Source organism: Hesperophylax consimilis, chromosome 5 (genome assembly GCF_061612785.1).
Source record: "Hesperophylax consimilis isolate HC1 chromosome 5, BYU_Hcon_1.0, whole genome shotgun sequence".
Lineage (NCBI taxonomy): Eukaryota > Metazoa > Arthropoda > Insecta > Trichoptera > Limnephilidae > Hesperophylax > Hesperophylax consimilis.
The window spans coordinates 16,552,686-16,574,363 of record NC_142840.1 but is presented as its reverse complement, the minus strand read 5'-3'; the positions used below and the strand labels follow the sequence as shown (position 1 = coordinate 16,574,363).

At 32.4% G+C, this 21,678-nt stretch overlaps 1 protein-coding gene across 1 annotated transcript in view; it reads right to left on the bottom strand.

Annotated features, from left to right (window-relative positions):
- Positions 1 to 21,058, bottom strand: part of LOC149423581 (insulin-like growth factor) — a 31,963-nt gene extending 10,905 nt beyond the window's left edge. Inside the window, exon 1 of the mRNA XM_089632020.1 lies at positions 20,632 to 21,058. The gene's annotated coding sequence lies outside the window, so the exon portion shown is untranslated. The remainder of the gene's footprint in view (positions 1 to 20,631) is intronic.
- Positions 21,059 to 21,678: the final 620 nt, after the last annotated feature.

Here is a 21,678-nt window from a genome sequence, read left to right as displayed (position 1 = left end):
AAAGCTAAAATAATACTCTCATTCACACACGTGCCGCTGTTGACTGTTGGATGAATGCTTTTTCAGTTCCTTGTCTTGACGGATTTGGGTTTAACACGCGAAGCAGCCCAGATGAGTTGATTAATAATATATAAACTGTGATGCTCACAATTATAGGGCAAACGTGGACTTTAAAAATATTGGCAATTACAAAAAGAGCCATTCTATGTTTCTCCCTGTGAGACATTCAGATGAGATAAACTAACTTCCGGCTTCGGATGGGAGATAACCGCCAAGAATCGACAAAGCTGCAAGGTCTAGGTCATTTGAAGTGTACCTGCTTCGTCAGAAGACTGAAGAGAAAGGAGGAACATTTTCTGACATACTGTAATTTTTTTAATGAAATTGGTATAATGGTATCTCTGTCACGACGCGCTTGGACCGAAATACGAACGCTTAACCCATTATTACAGTAAGTATTATTATAATGTGTTTCCACTTATCGAATTCACCGTGTCACGTGGCGGCCGGGTGTCCGTGTAAGTTGATTTACTCATTAATGTGGGTGATTACAATTGAAATAAATCGTGAATCCCGCTATTAGGGGTATCAAAGTGGCGTGGGTTATCATCTTGGAGCAAACAATCAGTACGCGAGAAGCTGCTACTAGCTATAACTACTACTACTACTAAGTGCCAAACACCGCATGGGGTTTCTGTGGAGATCTGCCAACTAATCAAATCAATTGTGGTAGGTAAGTATTTTAAAGAGACCTTGTTATCAGGCAGGAATGAAGAGCACTGTGCTCCTAGTGGGAATTATAAAAATACTAGCTGTACCCCTGACTGTGCAGATTGAGAAACAATAGGTTTTCACTTGCCACAAGTGACATGTATATAATATAGGTAAATACAAACACACGCCTTTCGGACATTTAAGATTTTGAACAAACGAACATTTATATTGATAGATAAATTAAATTACACCATTACGAGATAGATAGATGAAAAAACCAATATAAAACTGTTGAATATTTTTTTCATAGTGTTCTTCACCTAGTAGTTACACTCTTATATCGGTGGTTAGTTATCTTAGGGGTAATCGTCACTCTACAATATGAGGGATTGAACAAGATTTTTATATACATTTTTTATATCTTCCCAGGGTACTTAACGTTGCGCCTATATACGAGTACACACACTTTTAAAAAGCCTTTGACTTTCATGATTTGCTTTTATTGGATGTACATAGATATTTTATTAGATAAAATCTATACCAATATGTTTGGTAGATTCAAGTAGAAAAACGGTTGTATTTAATCTCTACGATTACTTATAATCTTCAAATAAAACTATACGGAATGAAAAAAAAGAATGAAATACTTTCAAAAGCAGTTCGATGGGAGATAGCTACAATTTTTTTAAATACTTAACTCTAAATTCGACTGTTGTGAACTCTTGCAACTTATAAACATACATACACCCACAGTAACAACACGACAAAATACAATATTCTACAGCAGCACACATAAGCGTAACTACATTGCCCACTCTCCGATACAACGACTTCACACCATGGGAAATCATTACTTGGGTGATGTTGACATATTCAATACCAACTTGGCAAGTTTTGTGGATCATTTAAAACATTTATTTCAACAATACTCCTAAACACATCATGTAAACCTACAAATAGCTGTAATTTTCTGTTTTTGTTTCTTGTGTTTGTATGACTTGTTGCATAGCTTTTATCAAATGTAATTTTATTCATATTTTTATGTTTCAAAGTATCTGTCAAATTAAAATTATACTACCAACCATGTAAAAGCCCTCTGGGCGTTAAATAAATAAATAAAATAAAATAAAATAAATAAAATTTCAAAGCTTATGTTCCGTATTATATTTTGCTTGTCGTACATGCCATATAATATTTACATGTTCTGACTGCATTTTCTTGATTTTTTATCAGCTACTATCAACAGTATTGGTTATAAGTGAAATCTCATATCGTTTCTTACGACGAAATTCCAGACACAGTGTATAACAACGGCTTGTTCCGGGCGCGGCATAAATTTTTTGATCGTTGTGTTGTGATTGATGCATTCTCAAATTAATAGGGGGCGCAATAATCGTTTCATGTTTGACCAGTGACCCCATCGTCATGTCTGTAATCAAAGACAACTCGTAAAATGGAACGTGATGTTTAAAATAAGTAAGTCGGTAACTTTACAATTTTAGCCACAGATTAAATTTACAATTGGTACACGAGCAAATCTAAATTGACATACTGAAACATATCTTTTTTATTTTTTAAATGTTTTTGTGTGAATGAGCTAAAAGCAGCGTTACCTGCACATAGAATAACAGTAAGGCTAGTATTAAAACACTTAAGTATCTTGACCAAGGGAGTCTGACGGTTTCGTCAACCAATAAGGAATTTGGGTTTCGGGAGTGCCATAATCACATTTGTAAGTGACACTAAGCTCTATCTCTTACATACAGCCGCTTAAGAAATACACTTGGGCATATCAGTTGTGCATACAGTTGGGCATATGAGCATGCCAATCTTTATTTTCATTTATCTCAAAACTATGTTTTTGTAGATAGTCCCCTGTGATCCTAAACCCCCGTAATTCATCTATAAAAACGAACTTAAAAAAATGCTGGTGTTTAAGTTTGAATGTGGATATTGATTAAAAAAAATGAACTAAAATTACTTATTATATTCGTAATAACCTATTGTTGATTCGCGAAACACTGTGATTCTGAATAAACTAAAAACAGCAATTATGATTTATTGGTTGACCCCATAATATAAAAAAATGTTATGTCTATCGTTCCTAATTTGCGTTTGATAGAAACTACGACCTTTGGATTTGGGAAAAGATTGATTATTATTTTATTTTTTGTTTTAAAGAAACATGTAATAGCCCAGCTTAGGGTTGCCATCCGTCCGGGTTTCCCCGGATTTGTCCTAGTTTAGAAGGCGTCCGGGGAGCGTCCGGGCGGGGTTTCATTTGTAGTCCGGGTTTGCCAATGGTTTGCCAACGTGGAGAGAATATTCTCATTGATTTCACAACAATGGACAAAAGAAAGAAATTTACTAAACGTAGAAACAATCTCGCCAGTAATTAAAATTAAATTCAATTTCCAAGAATACAGCTGCATTGATTTTTACAAATTCCTTTTAAAAAGGGAAGATATTCTAAAAGCTATCGGAAAGAGTAATAAATACAAAAAAACTGAAAAGTAAAAAGGCAAGAGGCTGAGGAAAAATCTTTAATAGCTAGATAATTTCTATTCATTTTTGTAGTTAAAGTAATGATTGTTTTTATTACGTAAAAGAAATGTAGAATTTTAATTGAAATTTTTTATCATTTCATAGATTTCTTGAAATTACAATTGTTATGTTTTTTTTACATCCATACTAGGGTAATGCCCGTGTTAAGGTAATATGGCTGTTGATTAAAATTTAAGGTGATATAAATGAGAATAGTTTTGGATATTATATGTTTTAAAAAATTAATAATGTAACTTACATTCCAGTAAGTCTAAACTTTAAAAAGGGTCAGTTTTGTTGCTTAAGATTTAAGAAGATTGAATTTAGTTCATATTATGTTAAGAGGTATTTTGTTGTGTAAATGGCTGCTGATACAAATTTAAAGAAGATAATTATTATTCAGTTAAAAGAGTTACCTCAAAAATTGTAAGACTGAATACTAAAATGGTCTCAGTATTTTTATAATTTTTGTTTAAAAATTTAATTGAATTTTGTTAAGTTTAATATTTTAATAAGGCTTAGTTTTCATAACAGTATATTAATAATTTTTGTTTTATTTTAAGAATGAAAAAATTCTAACTGATTATTAAAACAATTTGTAACCAACTGTAATAAGATTCTGTTTTGTTAGGTACATTTAAAATGATGATAAAAGATGACAAAATTCAATTTTAAGGTCTGAAAATAAATAAAAAGGTGATTTATGACATTTTAAACTGTTTTTATTACACTGATTGTGTTTAAAAAAACCTGCTGACATGTCCGGGTTATGGGCTCTAAAATCCGGGGTTTTCACGCCTCTTGTCCTGGTTGCCAAATTTTAGAGATGGCAACCCTAGCCCAGCTGGGAGTGAAAAACCGAAATCAATATGTTTATTTCAGTGTCCCTCTTCCAAAAAAGCAACGCTTTCTTACCTTGCTACAGTCGATATTTATTTGTTATTTTTTATTTGCTGAGAGTTAAAATAGCGGCGGAGACAGGACTTGAATCTATATCATTTTGCAGAGGCTCTACCAAAGCATAATATTTTTTGCTCTAATTTCTAGCTGTTGAGGTTGCATGATTCTGGTGATATGCATTTAGTCCATTATATCATAATAATTGATACCAATGTTTTTTTAGAAATATTTTCTTATATTATAATAATAAAAGTATTGAAATGAATCCCTTTTGTAATATTAATTTGCAGACGTGTTATTATATTGATGCTAAGTGGGTGCGGCTTATCTTATTCTGAGCTGTGAAAACTATATAATTAATATTGATTAAGCGCTTTTGCCCTGTTATTAATACATCTACATAAACCGCAGTGTCTATTTGAAGGAATGTGTCACTACTTGTCGTGTCTAGTCTAATAGGTTCAAGAAACTTTCTATAAAATAGAATAAATTAATCGTAAGATAAGTTACGCGTTCTGCAAATTAAGATGCAATATTTCTGAAAAAATAAAACTGACAGCTATCAATAATATTTTTTTCAGGGCAGGGAATGTTATAAAGTAATAAGTTGTACTCCTAATTTTTGTAAAAATGTTATGTAAGGGGAAGTTGTCACCTAGATAATACTTGTTCGATGTACAGGTGTCCTAAAAAGTGTATACGAACTTTAATACCTCATTCTTCATAATATTTTTTTCCAGGTATAACGCGTTTAAAATAATGGCTTATTAGACTATTGATTGCTGATATTAGACTTTGATAACACTGTGAGTGGTGCGGTTTATTTAAATTTGTTACAGGAAAATGTCATAGTTAGTATTCGTGAGCAGTTTGAGGATGAAGAGGACTATTATTTTCAGCAAGAATACCCCTCACTATCATCGTGATATGAGAGGATATTTCTATGAAAATCAACCGAACAGATGAATTGGGTAAAGAGGTGCAATCGAATGAAATAGCCAGTGAACCTAGGAGTCCCACAAGGATCTGTATTGGGACCATTACTATTTATATTATTGTTTATTGTTTATTGTGGTATTTTAAGTAGGTACATAGTTATCTATGTCCTAATACAATCCTTATATACATATAATTATGGTAACACATTTAAAATGAATCAATCACATATTTACTAATTTAATTTTAAATGTTTTTATGTTTTCTTCTGATTTTATTTCTTCTGGTAGCTCTCCAAATATCTTCAACGCTCCGTACATCGATGACTTTTGACTCGTTTTTTTCCTGAAGGGGAGTCTCAATTCATTTCTTTTCCTTGTCTCATGTGTGTGTTTGTTCTGCAGTTTATCAATTTTTCTTAGGAATTCACTAGACGTATGGCCATTGATTATCTTGTAGATTAAAAATATGGTATTAAAGTAAATAATTTGTTTAAATGACAAGATATTTAACTCCTTCAACATGTTCTTAATTTTTGTGTATCTATTTTTCTTCAATATGGTTCTCATTGCTCTATTTTGTAGAATTGTCATTTGTTTCATTAAACCGTCGTTGGATAAGAATAGAATGCTGCTACAGTAATTTATGTGTGGTACAATAATTGCGTTGTACACATTTTTACTGGAAACTGTGTTAAGGAATCTTCTTATTCTTCCCAACAGTGAGATTTTTTTGGCAATCTTTTTAATAATTTGTTTTGTATTTTGAGCAAAAGTTAATTTGGAGTCAATTATTACCCCCAAATATTTCATTTCAAATACTTCTTTCAATACTTCACCGTCTATCAATATGTCTTTTTTTGTTTGCGTTACTCGTTTTCCAATGTTCGTGAATTTTGTTTTGTTTACATTCAATTTAAGTTTATTTTTCTTCAGCCTATCAACGATATAGTGCAGTGCTTAAAAGACTGTTTTGCAGATGACACGCTTTTATATTTAACATGAAATAATTTTGAAGAAGTTATGCTCAAAATACAGTAAGACCTGGATCAAATATCTAGGTGGTTATAGATAAACAAATTAAAACTAAATGTTACGAAAAGTAAATACATGATTATAGGTAAAAAAAAATCAACGTATCCTTACTGTTTTTGTAATCGCGCTAAGTTTGTATACATTTTTTTGAACATCCTGTATATAGTACGTCAGTTTGCTTCAACATCAGATAATTTGGGTGGGTTGGACAAGTCTAAACTTTAGAATTTTTAAGAAGTTTGACGTGAAATATTACAGAGATTTCTTAAATACATAAACATAATTAAACGCTAACGAGGTCACCAAGGAGATTCATCTCGGATCTCAGGTCACTTAGTATTTAGTATGCAAGGATCGTTGCAGTTTATTGTGCACTCGTTGAATTGAATTGATATACTTTTAAATTGAACACACAATGCCTGCTCTGATTTTGGCCAATTTATTGTTGAGGTGTTAAATTCGGCTCAACTGTATCATGACCATATTTACCAATGTGTCACAAGCGTAAACTAAGGTAATAAGATTATGCCGTAACAAAGGTCTTAGAGGCCGGTCTTCAGTTCATATTTTTTCAAGATATTATAACTTAAGATATTATACCTCTTTTACGATATTTTTTTATTTTTAACATGATTTATTTTAAGGGTGATGTGCTGTACTGCGTTACCACCTTCTCTAGCCAACGTTTCGGACAGCGTAACAGTGTTCATCATCCGGGCAGATGTGTAATAGAAGATTGTGGTGAAGTGTGTGCTTATGTACGTAGACGTGATACCGAGTTGAGCGATCTAATCATTTAAACTTGAACAGGAGGTAATTACCGAATATCAGGAACTATTAAGTCTACTCGATGCCCCGTCGTCTTTATCAATATATTATTGGGATTTTTGTGTTTTTAAATTGCTTGCGTAATTAGGCGCGCTCGATGCGTTTTGGGTTTTTCCAGGACTTAGGGAACAAATCCAAAGTTAATGGCCGGTTTTAATTAAATGCTCTTCAATTACCGATTTGTCAGGATGGCCGAGTTTGCATGCTCGAAAGTGTTCTGATATCCTTTTGGAGATTTTCGTTCTGTCTGATAAGATAATATTTAGCTTAAATTACAAATATCGACTTCACCAAATCACCTCTGCTAAGCGTTGAACCTTCAAAGTGAGGTCCGTACAGGTCCGTAAGTATTTTGTAATGACACTGGGCGATGACAAAATAATCACCGTATTAACAAAAACAAACCACATAAGATTATTAAATATTTGATACCTTGAAGATATTTTTATGCTAATATATTTGTGGCATTCATGGTAAGTAAGTACTGAGCATTCAGCAAAATTGCAGGTGAAATCAAAGTCGCATTGGCCAAATAGCCAGGACATATTTTGCACTATACACGTGGGTTAGTTATTGTGGTTGCCATGCCTAGTAATAAGTTGGTACTGATATTTACTCCATATTTTTATGCCATCTATATAATTATTGTATAAAAACAATTACAATTAGGTTAATTATAGGACAAATTACATTTATTTATTTATATTACACGACTATATGGGCTTTTTGCAAACATGAAGTAACGTTTGTTAAAGAAATTAAAAAATGGAGCAAATGCAAGAGAATAATAAAAGCTATAATTAATATTTGTTTATGAGGTATGTTATTATAGCCTTCTTGTGACTAAATTCCGTGCAGTTGAATACATTTACTGTTTCTGAGAAAGTATTGCAAAGTGCATTCAATCTGGGTACAAGCGGGTATCTAAATGAAGTCCTGGTATTGTTGATGCGCAGGTAATTTGATGAAAAGCTAAGTGGAAAAGGTGAGACGAAGAATATCGGAAAGAATTTTTGAGAGGGTAAATAAATAAAAAATCATCTAGACTGAAAAATTGATATTTTTTTTCTAAAGCAGCAAAAGCACTCGAACACTTACAACTTGCGTCATAAATTTTATATGTTCTTGATGTCCGGAAATTCTAGGATAACGCAATTACATATAGTTGCATTATCTTAGAATTCAGTGCTTACTTTATTTAAATGAGAAAATATACGACAAGACCCTAAATTGTATGTTTTATTTTAAAATTAGTTCTAAAAAAAATAGTGTTGACTCTCAAGAGGAAGTCGGATACTTACCACTAGTTAGTACGCCATAAATTTCCCTGGAATGTTGAGTGAAGCGAGTTTAACCTCGCGAGGTTCTGAATTATTGTTCCGGATTTTGATTTATTTCGAATGCGTCAATATTAATATATATTTTTAAAATATTTCACTAAAAATAAGTTGATTTACTTTGATGGTTTGCGCTAAAAGTATCTACTCCTATCTACCACATTTACCTAATTTTGTCAAATTTGTAAGTGTTATGATTTCAATGTGAATGATTCATTCACATAGGTATTTCCACGGAAGTTGACATAGAAACATTCAAGTTCATTACTAAATAAAATTGGAAGCCAAATATGTTGTGGTTTATATTGTGGCGAGGCCCTTGCTACCTACTAAAAGATAAAAAAATATTAACCCAAAGATTATTTTTAAGCGAATAGACTTAAAGCCGAGGACTGATTAACTCTGTTAATTACTATACACATTATAATAAGCGTAAGGAGTGTGGTGGACCTATCGCTCAGGGAGTGGAAACACCACCTGAATTAACCATCAAAAGCCAAGGTGTTAGCTACCATAGTCAGGCTCTATGACACCAATGGGAAACAGTCTCAAGAACGGTGCCATATTTGGTCAAATCTCGGATTATTTAGACCAAGGCTGCCCAACCTTTTTAACAGTTGGGCGAAATCGACGATTTAAAAATCACTGGCGGGCCACTGAATACTGACCGTTCCTATTTCCGGGGGGGGGGGGGTTGTAACGGAACTTCGCTGAGAAAAATTCCTTATATCAAAAACCGGTGTATTTTTGTTTAAAAAGTAAGTTCAAGGGGTTAGATTTTTTCGTCACTGATTCTCGTTCTGAGTAGCCTAAATAGCGATAAATCGCCTTCATTGGCAACACTGGTGACCGCGCATGCTGAATTGTTTGTTTTACCGCGGGCCCGCGACACTTTTTCAAATTGGCGGGTTTTTTGAAAATGGTTCACGCGGGCCACTTATAATTCGTTCACGGGCCACGATGTGGCCCGCGGGCCTGGGGTTGGGTAGCCTTGATTTAGACCTTACCACAGCACTCGAGGCTCTGTTGGGGTAGACCTTATAAGACCCTAGACATTTCTCTTCCCTCGTGGGGACTTCGGGAAACCCAAACAAAGAGGAACTTCCGATGGGAAATCCCTTACCGCTCTCTTTATTTGAAGCGATCATGTAAATTTTTGATTCGAAAGACAAAGAAATTTTTGTATTTCTTTCATCTCTTGGGACATTTTTCATCGCGCCATATTCTAAGACGGATATGTGACTCACACACACTTTTTCTATGAAATTATTACGGCGATTATGTTTTACGTATACCTGGGTATGCTTATAGTAAGCTCTGTCGGATTTATGTCATACGTCTAGACTTCTTACAAAGGTTGAAATTTGCGTGAGCGCACCCGTGCATGTATGATTTAAATATCAACCACATTTTCCGATACTAATGTGATTAATAATAAACACATAGATTATGTGACATTGTGTAACCAAAATGCCAGAATTATAGTGAGGGGTTATCATGCCATGTACCTAACGGTTCCTCATTCTTTATCCAGCGTTTTGGAATGCTTTATAGTGTCCATAATCAAGGCCTAATAACAAAAAAAATCACAGTAATACATTGGCCGTGAAAATTTCAAATCTTGTCCAACCCACATAATTCAATTGGGGACTATTTTAGTACACCCACAGCGAGACCTAATCAGTTCACAAAAGATGCACAAATGATGTCCTAAAAGCATTCACTTAAAAGTGCATCAAAATAAAATATCCCGATCAATGTGGTGAAAGTTTAGTATAAGTTAATTAAATGGTTCAAGATCATGGGTTTACGCAAAAGTAAAGAGAAGTTGACCAAACACAGATCCCTGCAGCAAGCCACAACTTGTTGGAAATTCAAAAGATTTCTTACCATCAACGGCTTCCATCTCAGACATTTCAGCCGCATAAGAGGTTATTCAGCTTATAACAAAGTATGTTTCTTGGTGTATCGGTTGGTATTATTTTTATTAGTGTTTTCTAGGACTAATTACCTACTGCCTGTAAAGGCAGCAAACTTGTTTAGCAAGGCAAATAGAGCAGGTTTTGTGTAATTGATTCACTACTACGCGTTCCAAAAATTTGGTGATTAATAGCACATAATATGGTAGCTACTTAGGTTAAAAAGTACAACGTAAGTTATAATGTTTCTGTTTCAGCATTCGATGTCTTTTTTATTTTCGATTCCCGTTCTGCATCGATAATTTGTATGTTTGTAAATATGGTTGCCATTGGTATCATTGATGTATTATGAACTAATAAAGGTTTGAGATAAAGTTTGGTTGATGTTAAATAAATAGCTTTACAACCACCATAAGGAAAACTGACACGTTTATAGATACTTTTGGTAATAAATAACATGAATTCCACGAGAGAAAATTGCTCGTTGAAAAGCATAAACATATTTATTTAATGCTTTCATCAAGCACATATATAATTTACAGAACTAAAAGTATTTGAAATAGCAAAATGGTGGCAGATAAAATGTTAAATATAATGTCTTATTTTTAACCATTTAGAATACACAAGTTGATAAATTGTCTAAGATAAACCGCTATCGTTGCTATTTTTTTTTCAGAATATAAGTTTTATGATGTTTTTTGACCTCGGTACGTGAAGCATTTCACCAGAAAGCCTAACCAATAATATCCGAAATTCGTGTAAAGCGTATGATATTTTGTAATCTTTGTTAATAAATTTAAAAATAATTAAAAAGAGGTCACACAGATCTCTCTTGGCCTGTCACAAGCGGAGACAATTGAGCAAAATCTAACGAATATCCGCAAATTTGAACTTTTGTGCTCGGCGCTGTCTTTATCTCACTATCTACTTAACTACATTATTTGAAAATTTTGAAGCAGTTAGCTTGAAAATGTTAATATTTATGTACGAACAATGTAAGTATTTGTTTAGTGTGTTACTAAACTACATAGTAGGTAGGTATATTCTAATACCAACAGGTGTACAGTATAGATCGTACTCGAATATCATATTATTAACATTTTGTCCAAAAGTAGATATCTATATATTTTCGTGATTAATTTTTGGATAAAGCCGCATTGCACTTCCTACTTAAGCCAAAGTTTCGGCTGTCATCGTGGACCCTTGTCGTAAACGCTTTCTTTTGCAGACAAATTGAATTGATACATTTCAATTGGGGAATGTCGATTTCCTTGGAAGTACGAGTTAAGCTGACAGAATGTAATTTTGTTACTTATTTACAAACTAGATTATTAATGCATAGAAAAATTATTGTTTTGAACATTACCGGTTATTGCTAATTGTTACATAATAGTTTTAATTGTTGAACCCATTTGAAAGAAGGTACCTAACTTATAATCTATTGCCAATTGCCACCCAAATACTACGAAGATGGTACGAGATTCTATAATACTTGTATAGTTTACCTTTGTAAATTCTAAAATGATAATTAAACTCGTATCTTAGAGCGAACAGTCGATATTTTGTAACAACACATAGTTCTATAAAAAATCAGTAATATTTATTTTGCTTTGAAGTGTACATGTCTATTTTTTGTCATGTCTTGTGAGTATTTCGAGCAGTACGCTTTGGTTTTAACGTTTCATCTCGAGAAGTCCATAATCTCAGTTGTCAAGCGAAAAGCTTTCGGACGCAGCTTGTAGTAATAAAGGATGGTAATTATGTTTTTATCACTTTACTCGGCGCCATATTGGCATTGGTTTATTTATTTTGATGGCCTCCTTTGGCGCCGCGGATATGTTAAAATTTGATCTGCAGGTTTGATTGTGTTTCTGCAATGTTTATTTTTCCACCTACTTCCCTTAGGTATATGGCAACAGTTATAGTCTTTATAGGGCTATCAAAATTGAAGAGTGACCACAATAACTTACTAAGTGGTGGTGGTCAATCTAGATTGGTGCACATTGAGCTGACACTTACACATATACGTGTACGTAGTTCGACTATCAGAAAAACAGAGAGGGTTAAAATCTTACAGCGGATAACGGTACACTCCTTTTCAGAATCAGTTCCGCTTAGTGAACAAAATCTGTAGGTAACTAACTACTACGAATTTGATAGAAGGTTTAACTTTTATACTGGTTAGTATTATTCGATTTGCATTCGAGAGTAAATATTTTTTCCGATCATTAAAAAAATCGACCCAGCAAAAAAAAAAAAAAATGTACAGTGTAGATGCTTTGACATTCGAAAATTCGAAACAGAAAAAACGCAGTTACAGCACGAGTTCCTTGCTTTAAATAAACAGATTTTAACTTTTATGAACCTGTTAAGTATTTTACCTAAGGCTGGAAAATGCGTACCGTCGGTCGACCGACGACGTAGCCTGACGAGCTGGACCGAGTGCCTTTGTAAGCAGCGCGTAGCGAATCGAGTGGCACTACAGCTCTTCATTCATTCAACCTATATATTACCGCAAGCGACCGATGTACGCGTTACACTATTTCTAGCCTTACACGGCGTTAGTAACGACTAACAATCGAATGCGCATATTATTTTTATAAACCTAAACCGATTAGCTTATTAGTATTATTATCTTTACACAGAGAATGCAATAAAAAATATCGTCGATCATTGAAGCATATTTCACATGATCAAAAAAATGGTGGTAATTTGGAAATAAATAATGTGAGGCTTACAAAATTTTCAAAATACCAATTGATTAATTAATGATAGGGGATATCGATAACGACTTTTGACTTCAAATCCGCAGGGGGCCATCGGATATTGATAATAAAATCTTATTATGTTGTTGTTTTACTTATTAGCATGCGATGGTATCTGAAGATAACTTATCACTGGAAAATAATCTTAATATCCCTGAAGAATCAACTTGGGCATACAGGCAACTAGTTACTCATGAAATACTCTTAACGAAAATCCCAAAGAAATTCGTAAAATGTTGAATCTTTTGAAAATTCTTTGAGCAAATTGGGATAAGGTTACTCAAGTTAATACTGGAACTCTGAACTTAAATTTGAACAAAAGACTCATCAACCCAGACGAATTATTATTCTTCAATCTTAGACTGGTAATATTTAGATGTGTGAAGTTTTGGCTGCATATTGCATTACCCTTAGTTCCACTTAATTCATAAATCACTCATAAAAATTTGCAGAACTAAACTTGTAAATTCTTATGATCTCAAATAATCCTGTGGAGTTATAGAACCTTCATGGACATTCCTTTACATCCATCATTTCAATCCCGAAGATCGCAAAATAACGAGAGGTCCATACACAATTGCCTGAATACGGCTGGTTTTAGCGTGCCAGTGCCAGAGCCTGGCTATTTATATAAATACATAATCTCGCGACAGGGCTGTTGCAAAAGGGCGACGTCTGTGCGCGAAAACCAATGCTCCACCCATATCACTTTTTCGTAGGAACTCATGCTTCGGTTTGTGTTGAAATCTGTACTTGTACTTGTAGTTAATGTTATTACACAGATGGATTGGAAAAGGAGTGAACACTGAACAACAATATTCCACCTATGGTTATAGCGTATTTTCACTCTCATTTTTTGAAGGACTTTTTCTTTCCACGGTGCATTACTTCATTACTACACTATCGTTGATTTTAAAAGTATCTCGTATTGAATATCGCATTTGAGAATCAGATCCGGAGAACTTAGTTCATAATAATTAATGAAAGCTGGCAGATCAAAATTAATAGTCATTCCAGATATTGTAGTTTTTTTCAATGAAAAAACCACAATATCAGTAAAGGGTACATCAAAATTTAATCATTTCCTATAAATATTCGATCGCACTCAGGTCATATTATTGGGTTTTATGGATATGTTTGTTTATTTTTAAATATTGAAGACAATATTAGTGATTCTTAAACGAAAATCTGAAACAGAAAAATCAGAAAAGGAAACGGTCACATCTGGGACTCGAACCCAGGACCCTTGTCTTTCCGGGACAATGCTCTACCAACTGCGCTAATGGGACCCTATGGTAGAGCATTGTCCCGGAAAGACAAGGGTCCTGGGTTCGAGTCCCAGATGTGACCGTTTCCTTTTCTGATTTTTCTGTTTCAGATTTTCGTTTAAGAATCACTAATATTGTCTTCAATATTTAAATATTACAATTTGAGGTTTTACTCAATAAAGTTATTCCGAAAAACTTAATGTTTATTTTTAGTTGATGAACTGCCTACGGCCGTCCCTAAGACCGGCCGCCCGAGTGCGCCGCACCTAATGCACACAATGCGCATGCGGGTGCGGCGCCCCTGGTCAACAGACAGTTTAATGAACGAATAAAATAATATGACATGGTTTAACGATTTAGGTTCTTGGAAGGCATACAAACGAATATACAGTCCTGCTTCTGGAGTGGTTTACGATATCCGTACCTATATTACCCTCATTCTTAGAGCCCATTGAAAATAATAAATATAGAATAACATTAGAGCCCCACAACGTTTTAGCCGACACGGCCAATAGCTTTACACTTTTATGACAGCGTGCAGTTTTTTATTGACGTAAGCGCATTAGGCTTTCAGACAGAATAAGCAAAATGTAATTAATCTTTATCACTTTAACATGTAGAGCTAAGATAACATAACATTATATAATATACACTTTTATTGTAACACAATCAAATGATAATACTATTCCTGTAATCATACACAATTACCTAAAGCAAAAGGTATGTATTTCGAACAAAATAACTAAAATTAATGAATATTTTCATGAACTTAGTAGGTACGAGTACATCGTTTTATGAACAAAATTTTCACTTCAAATCTTTCAACTTTATGATGTATTCCAATAATTGAAATGTTGTATTATGGTAATATATACATAATATGTATTATATTTAGTGATAGAAAGCAAAACCAAATTAAAATACCAAGGCATTACAGTAGACCAATTCCTAAAATGGTCCACACAAATAATCCTACTCAAAGACAGAGTGAGGAAAGTAACATACTCATATCTTTAAATGTCAAGACATATCCTAAATAAAGATTTACTCAGAATGACGTACTTTACCTTCTGCTATGTATGGCATCATATGATTGAGTGGAACTTAATATTAAAAGCACAAACATTAATATTAATAACAATTATACCTAAACCATATGGTATATCTGAACTTCTACCATGCAACATTAAAAATTTACAAAAATAATATTCCAATAAAACTGCACAATTTAAAAATAATATAAAACTCAGACAACTCTCACAACTCCAAAATGTAAAAATAATCAATGTGGCAATTCAACTACAAATATGTGGAAGTAATTTTTTAATACATTACCAGAAAGTATCAGAAATCCAAATTTATTTTTAAAATTAAGCTAGCTTTATTATATACGCGTGTATATATATTATTAATTATTTCAATGAATATTTTACCATTTTTTTATAAATGATGTAACATTATTTTGTTGGAAATATTTTTTTATATATATATTACGTAAGATATAATAATTGAGATCTGGTAGGCCCTTATAAAATGTCAAGGTTAAAAAATTGAAACAATAAATTATGCCTACAAAAAGTAATTTAGCATAAATAAGTTAATAATTATCTTCAATGGCTTGTTCTATTTTGAATATTCTGTATCTCCTAAGCAAAATCACCATTCGGTTCATAATATAATATACCCCTTCCTCTCCCTCTCCTTAAATGATATACCGGTAGTTTTGGCCAAGAACAGCAGAAACCCAGAGAAATTGGTCATTTTTGGAATTCTGTTTGCCATAATATCAGAGATAAAAATTCCTTCTCCATTAATTATTTATTATTTAAAAGGAAAAGGTTTTCGAGCCGTGCTGGGCGTAATATTAACGACAAGTCCCCTGACCATTCATGTCTCACCAACACAAGAAATCGAAGACAAATCTAAAAATGTAGGAGATCCTCGAACCATATTTGACATAATATCAAAAACCAAATATCTTATCCATTTTATCACGTCTCATCAGGAGAATGAGGTCATTTTGAAGTGACCAATGTTAATAACATTAAAGTTGAATCTGTCAGTGATAATTTAGTATCTCTATTGATAAATTTCACCCACCGCTATTTATTGTTGTTTGTAAAAGGAGAAAAAAATCCAGGAAATGGCGTCAAGTTTCATTTTAATAAAGCCAATTATAATAACAAACATTATTAATAATTATTTAAAATTCAAGAGTATTATGTATTACTGTCTAGTATGCTTTCAATATGTGAACTTCACCCGCCATAAAACAGGAACATCCCTAGCATTACCCAGTGAGGCCAACATTACTGAATTAAAATATGAAATATTGTAAAATAATGTATCAACAATAAAAAAAAATTAAAAAATTATGGGTGAAATATTGAAACTACCGTAAAAAAATTATTTTCACGAAATAAATCATAAAATTGATAATAATTAAAAACTTTTTTAATGATATTTCTCAATATATTGTACCCTTTTCGGTGAAATTTTTCAATATGTTTCACCTTTTCCAATGATATTTCTCATTTTTTTTAATATATTCATATTGTTATTGGGTTTATAAAAACAGTTTATTTTTAAACAAGTTCTGCTGTGTAATTATTATTACGCGTGACAGCTGTTTCGCCCTCTGAAGGCATTATCAAACTGAATATAAAAAAATAAAATTAAAATGGAGTTCTACAAATTAAACTTGATAGCAAAAAAAAAGATATTTATAAACATATTGTACCTTGTAAAATAATATAATATTCAATGTATAATAATACAATATCTTCAATAATTATATTAGAATTATTTTTTTTATAAATTTCTTTTGACTTGCTCTTTCTGAAAACTTAAATTATGAAAAATTATATATAACTTTATTTTCCCTCGTTTATCCGCCTTTTTCACGTGTATTCAATCTAAAATACCTAAACTTTTTGGATCACTATTTCTACCTAAATTCAGCTCTGAAGTAAATAAAGTCTAGATAAAGATCCACTCGCACTAAATTAATTAGACATGAAGTAAGAATTATATATAATATTATGACAAATTAATACACAGAATTTGAATAATTCATCAAATTTCAAAGTTGATTTAAAAGTTATGTGATGGTTCTATACAAGTTCTGTTATTATTTCAGTTTTGTAAAGCCCCCTGGCCAATGATGATATAATAATAGAACTTAAATAGACTCTTCACAGAACTTGAAAATCAACATAGAAATTTGATAAATTGTTAAAATTCTTAGGCGACTTTTTAGCCTTGGTAATAAATAATGCGTGTGGCTATTTTAAAATTAGGATGCAATTAATAAACTATAAACCTAACCTGTTATTTTACTATTTCATTACATTACATTTATTACATTTCTATAGGAGTTTTGTTTTATTACTTCTCACTTTATTCTCATCGTACTTGTAATTTCAGTTGTATCACTTCAGCTATATTTGTATATTCACACGCCTACCTATTTTGTTTCTACTTTATAAATACATCTACTTACAATATTATTATTATCTATACACGGTAACCGGAAACTTGTAGTACAAGCTGGAAACTGGTGAATTTTCATCACACAGAGGAAAAAGTAAAACGTTTATTTCGATCTGCATGGAGAAAAATGAGAAATGCTGAATTATTAAAATTATTGGTAATCCTGTTAAGGTTAAACGCAACGCTCGTTGTATTCTATATTCTATATTCATATAAAAACTCAATTCTATCGAGAAAGGCATACAAATACAATATTGGATTGAATCATCGGTAAAATATTGTATTTGTGTGCCTTTCTCGAAAGAATTAAGTCTTTAAACGAACAAAACTATTGATTCATATTCATATTGCGTATATACGGGCGCAAACAAATGATTTGTCTTAATATTGTAAAGCAATACCTTGCAAAAGCGTATTTAAACAAAATTAATTAATTAACGCCATCTGTGAACACGTAGAATACAACGAGCGTTGCGTTTAACCTTAAAAACGGGAATGCAAGCCGCTTCCTGATAAAGTGTTAGTAAATTTATAATAATATGGGAACACGTGTTAATGATCCTGTGTTCGTATTAATAATATATTATGACGAATTGCAAAAAAGTTTGGATATTTATGAACACGTGTTCGGAAATCGTGGTGTTTTACTTGAAGTTTATCAGGATACCTATCAATTCATTCGTTAACAGCCTACAATCTAGTTTTTAACAGGAGTACGACTAATTTGAAGAGATTCTTAAAAAAATATATTTTTTTATCAGGAAGTTTTCTTCATGTGAGCATTTCGATTTATTTTTTTAACGTTTTCCTTTTTTCCGGCAGAAAAGGGGTTAAAGATACCCTTGGGGCCGGGTCTACGCTTCGACAGAATTGAAAACACATAAAACAACTGATATTAACCCCCTAGTGACCGATTTTTAACAAAAAATCAACTCCAAAAGTACAGATTTTGAATAATATCCTTTTCGACCACGTGTGACCACTATGAACACAAGATTTCGTCATTGAAATGGCGCTGATTTTTTGTTGTATTTTTATTTTGACATACCAGAATGCGTACATTAGCTTCCTGAATCTGACACGAAAGGAAGAGGAAAAATGATTAGTTATTCTTTTATACCGCATAATAAATATGGTAATGTCTACGTAATTTGACAATGCCATATCTATTTATGTTGATGATGAATGATATTAGAATTAATGGAATTTAAAAGTAGGAAGACATTTTGGTGTGATGCTCAAAGGTTAGAAATCCAAGCACAAGAATGAATTAGAAAATATCCATTTATTTAGGAGTACACAGTACACACGTACAATACCTAATATAATGTGTTTAATAAATATGCGATAGATTTCGTTTTTTTCAGTCGATCTTTATGTCTTTAATTTTCTATAACGTAAATAAAATCGTAGATTTAAACACACTGAAAGGAATACGAACAAGAAACCAAAAAAATAGAGTTCAATTTTTAAAGTTTCAGTTGTTTGAAATTTTTTACTGACAATAAATTTTATACACGGTTTTATACGAAATTTATATGAATATAAATAATTTCATTTCATTTTACATGGCTATTGGTTGGCCACCCAGGTTACGAAACCGGAAGTCGCGGGTTTTATTTAATTACTTTGTGTTATTTTACACTTCAGTTATTTAAAATTATGTATATTATATTTAGGATACGTTCTAGTTGGGCGTATATTTTCAATACCACCCCGGTGAAAGACCACCATTCAAAACTCTTCAGCCATGTTTGTGACCAGTCTGAAAAGCCAGGTACTTCTAGACCTTTCTTTTCTCCCATTTCCTTCCCCTCTCCACTACCTTCAGCATCACAATATACCCCGATTGGGGATGCCATAATCTCACTAGCTTCAGGAGTTTGGGATTCTTGTGCGGTACTCAAATAAAAATGGAGAGTTATGATATGACGTTGATCGATATACACTTTTATCCATTCTAATTCACATATGTACTTTTTCAATTATTATGTTTCTTGGCATAAAAATTTGATTGATCATTTTATATATTGTCTTTCTAGGGCAACCCAACTAGTTATTCTAATTAGGGCTTAAGTCTTAGATAAATCTATCGTTGTAGTCATGAGCCGTTATAGACACAGAAAATAACGAGCATAAATATAATTATTTGATTTGAGAGTGAAAATAATTGTGCATATTCATAACAATAAAAATATAACTTTATCAATTTGGTATAATTTTGCTCAACGATTATTGTAATAAAGGCAATGTTTTCTTTTATAAATAATAATTAATAATTAATGAGTTTTAGAACACCATGGATGTCCCATAATTCTACGGGATAGTTACACAACTACCGCATAAAAAAATATGTATTTATTTAGACATACACAATATACTATTTATTTTATTAGGTACAATATTTTTTACAATTCAAGTTTTCCAGTAATTTAGGCCTCACTGGGTGGCTTGCCCGCGCTGAGGCCTTCATTTTATAATATGAAATATAAACTACATAATACATAATATGGTACAAGTGATACATGGTTAATATACTTATTACGAATATTCATACAACTTAGTAATTTCTCCTGGGATGAGAACGGTTCTTAATCTTAAATAATTAATATTTGAGAAATAATAACAAAAAAGGAAGAAGAATAATTGTAATTGACTGTTAATATTTTTTTGTGAAAGGTTAAGCCATATTCCTTTAACATTAAATAACGAATGTATTGCTTTCTGTAATGAAAATTAGAATTTACGTAGGTTTTGAAACGATAACAATAATACAAACATATTTACTTATGCTTTTAAACCTCTTCACAGTTAAATAAAATTTTTCCGATAGTTATTTCAGTAACCGAACATAAAAAAAGGTTATGTTAGTAAAATTATTTTGAAGTGCTTACCTGGGAAGAAATTCACAAACGTTTTTAAATCCTGAACGTGAACAAATTGAACTATTAAACTTTAACTAACACAAATAATTAATAATAATTATTAGTAAAATCGTTTAATAACAAATTTATGTACTTGTTTAATTATTACTTAGCAACGATCGATAATTGATTTAAAATGGGATAATTATTATGTAAAACAACTCGACGTTTTGTTTGTAAAATTATCAATTTAAACTACACGAGTAATGAAACACGGGCAAGTACTGAGCACAAATGATATTAGTATGAAAACCACAGCAGCGATTTTGACCACAAACGATGCACTCACTGTAGCCTACGAGCCGGGTTTGAATTTGAAATCACTCGCTCGAAGTTTAAATTCACTCCGAAATGATGAGAGAGCGGGAAAAAGAATTTGGCGCGCTTTTCTATCCTGATAAGTGATGTTCTGGTGCCGAGTTGTTCTGCCGTCAGACGTTGTCAGCTGTGGCGGTAGCTGGAACGGAGGGCAATTGAAATGCTTCAGACGGTTGACAATGCTCGTTCGAAACTTTGGAATCGCCACGCTAGTTCTACCAAGCGCCCCGTGAGTTTGTGAGCGCACGAGTAATAAGGCCCTACTTAGAAAAACCACAATTTTATTGATACTAGATGTAAATATGATTTTTTCGCCAAATACCAGTTAACTTGCAGCGTTCTTAGATATGTCCATGTTTGTTATGAGAGCAAAACCCTCGTCTACGACGCGACGCTCGAAACGTTTGAACTCGTCGATAGTACAGAAACCGGTGAAAGCGAAAATACATTTCCATAGGTGGGTAGGTATACGGTGAAGTAAATTATTTATATTTTATCAATTCGGCCGGTTTCATAATATATTATTATAATAATGGTAAAAAGGTCATGAACCAATCCAAAAATAATCCAATAATTAGCTCTTTGTTTCATACCAAATTTCGGTGATTGTTTAATATTATATCTTTGAAAGTTCTTTTACATCCTGATGTCCTCACAATTAAAGATATTATATTTAGCGATCTACAAACATATTCTTTG